At 38.4% G+C, this 3,110-nt stretch overlaps 1 long non-coding RNA gene across 1 annotated transcript; it reads left to right on the top strand.

Moving 5' to 3' along the window:
• The first annotated feature begins 752 nt into the window (after window positions 1-752).
• LOC148653286 (uncharacterized) lies at window positions 753-2,845 on the top strand. Its single transcript, XR_015941640.1, has 2 exons — window positions 753-926; window positions 1,364-2,845. It is a non-coding gene; the product is annotated as an uncharacterized LOC148653286 (long non-coding RNA).
• Window positions 2,846-3,110: the final 265 nt, after the last annotated feature.

Here is a 3,110-nt window from a genome sequence, read left to right on the forward strand (position 1 = left end):
CATGTTGCTTCAGGCAATTCCCAATTCCACAGATCTCTTTGAATCCATGGACAGACAACTTTGTCATCTTTAGAGCTGAGAAAGACTGCTCAGAGAAGCCTGCTCTGTTCAATAAATAGAAATGGATATTGGCATGCATGTGTGACAGCAACTAAAATGTGAATATACAACAGCTAATGACAGTCTTGAAATGTTGCTTTGCACTGTTTTCCTACTGTCTTGGCATTTCATTTTGCTTTTGAAACAAAGTAGCCGGAGACTTGTTTTTGCTAAAATGAAACTTGAACTACATGAATAAGATTTGTTTTTGACTTCGCCTCAATTTTTTCAAAAAGTTAAAAGAGCAGAGCACTACCTTTTCATAGTAAGGAACAAGATACGATTATTCCCCTATTAAAAATTTAGGTCTTTCAGATGCTGCTGTCCCTTATTGGAAAATGTGGAACAGGGGTCCCCAGTCCTGGAGTTGGAGGGCCAGTGTCTCTACAGGTTTTCATTTTCCTTTTAAGCAAAAGCACTGGAAGTGTTCGGAGAGATTGGAAAATTTGTCGAATTAACCCAATTCAGGATTTTAAAAGGCCAGCAAGACAGAAAGGTGTATAGACAACACAGGCCCTTGGGGATCAGGTTTTGAGGACCCTGATGTAGAATGTAAATTGGACATTGGCTATTGTTTTTAACATGTACAAAGGATCTGCCATGAGGTTTATCCATCTACTTCTAGGTCCATGTTATCTCTCTGTTGCAGATTCAGAGATTATCCATCTGTTGTGCCTTCCTGTGTCAGCCCAGGCAAAACTCTACTTAGTGAACTCCCGTCAAACTCCATTTACAGGCTCCAGCTGGTACTGCAGGCAGCAGCCGGAATCTTAGCTGGTAACAAGTGACTTCATGATATTAATCCACACCTGTCTTGTCTGCACTAGGTATGTAAAGGGTATATAGATCTTGCCATTTCACAACATCATTAGAAGTCTGCTTAGAAGGTTCCACCTTCCAGCGCTGTGAAACAAAATGATCTAATTAATATTTGATCCTATAGTTCAATGTGGCTGCATGCTCTTAAAATGCACCATAATCCTGAAAGATGTTCATTGTAAAATGTATATATACAGATACATATAGTGTGCCCATACCCATATATGACTTGTGAACCATTGAAGTCAACCTTATATGTGGTTCTTATGTCAAATTATCAACTTCTTTGTCATTAAAAATGTTACCCATGTTAGCAATTTATCTTCTTTTCCTTTCAAAAAGTCAAACTGTTCAAGGAATGGGGCAAGATTTTATTTTCTGTTCCGTAAAAGGGCAGTAGGAAAAGACAAGATGGAGGACCTTTTGTCTTTTCTACATTTCCCAGAAGTCTATGGGGAATGGCCCAATGTCCACAATACTAGACCAGGAGAATATCATCAGTAGAAGAAGGCGGAGCCTCTGAAGTTCACTGCACTGGGGGAAGATGGAGACGAGGACTGACCTAAGGAAATTGTGAAGGGTTACAAGAGACCAGGCAACAACAATGAAAGGCCAGAGTACAAGACAACCGACAATAAAAGAGGATGTTTTCTGTTTTTTAGAAAGCCAGTAAACAGACACAAGGGAACTTCAGCTGAAGCTCAAATTTCTATTCCCATTTTGATTTTATTTCTTCTCTGTGCTCTACACTAAAATTCCCTCTGTCAGAATATTGGCTTTCTGTGTAACAGTTTCTTGTAGACCCACTAACACTCTGTCCCACATGGTATCCCACTATCCACAACCAAATCGATTAAGGTCGTTACTAACAGAGAGTGCAGACCCTTCAGTTCTTTTGTCCTGTTCCTTATTTGATTCCATAATTTCTCATGGTCTTCCTGCCTCCTTTCCTTTTATCAGCAGTACAACTGTTTATATTTTCCATCAGGTATTTTTGTAAGACTATGGAAGTTCATGACTTCCAGTTACTACTGGTCCTTTTCATTTTATTACAGAAATAAGTAACAACACCATGTATCTTTATATACGTGTAAAAAAAATGTTGAGGAATGACAGCTGGGAAATGCTTTCAGACTTCACCCGATGCCACAGCTCTTGCAACACAAGAAACACTGTGAACGTTATTTGCAATTCGATGATTTAAAAAAAAGATTGTTCCAAATATTCAGAGGTAGTGAGGTTATGGAGAGAAAGCTCCACATGCTAAAAATATTGAGAATCCACCTGGGCTCTTGGCACAAGCTTCAACTTTGTGATTCTCCACTCTTATTCCTCTTGGGGTAAACTGAGCAATTTATTAGAACACAGTCTGCCACTCAGCTGCTCCCCAGTCATTTAACTTCACGTGCAAGGACGATTTACTAAGGAACAAATGTAGAACAATGTTGGGTTTGTTGTCAAATCTTGCATTAGTCATTGCATATATAAAGGGGGGAAATATTTCTAGAATAATAACACTTAAGCCCATGTCAACTGCTCTTTGCTCTTTTGGGACACAGCAGAAAAATAATTAGTCCCTTGTCTGTCCCGGTTGTGAAATTCAGGGGGCAATTTCATATAATGAATGGGTTTGATTAAATTGGGGAACATATTAAAAATGACTGCCTGGCGACTAGCATGACACGGAAATCTAATACAGCACAATCTGTTGTAGCAGATTATAATATGACCTTGATGAAAACAAACACGAATGTCTTTTCTTCTCTCTCTCTCTCCCTATTTTTCTTTCTTTTTTAAAATCAGACATGCATTCATTCCTACACAGGCAGCTGTCCATACCACTTGCATGATAATTATTCAGGAGCTGTTTTGTGTTTAAAGTAAAAGCCAATTTGATTAAATCCTAATGTATAAATATTTCTCACTCTTTTGGATCCTGAAAAGTTGTTGAACCTTCAAATCAGTGGCATCACGCCATAATGTTTAATCATTAGGTATTAATCCAGCTCATACAAACAAATTCAACACCTGTAATAAGCACATAACCCTAGAGCTCTAACAATACATAAGGTCCCAAATGAAAGAGGTGTGTCATCATGATGTGCTTTGGTAGGTTCTGTTAAGCAGAGTGTTGGTTTTTTTCTGAGAAACATATTACAATGTTTTAATTGCTTTGCCCCAAAGGTCAGTAA

The sequence above is a fragment of the Lepisosteus platostomus genome, chromosome 10 (genome assembly GCF_059453375.1).
Source record: "Lepisosteus platostomus isolate fLepPlt1 chromosome 10, fLepPlt1.hap1, whole genome shotgun sequence".
NCBI classification, from domain to species: domain Eukaryota; kingdom Metazoa; phylum Chordata; class Actinopteri; order Semionotiformes; family Lepisosteidae; genus Lepisosteus; species Lepisosteus platostomus.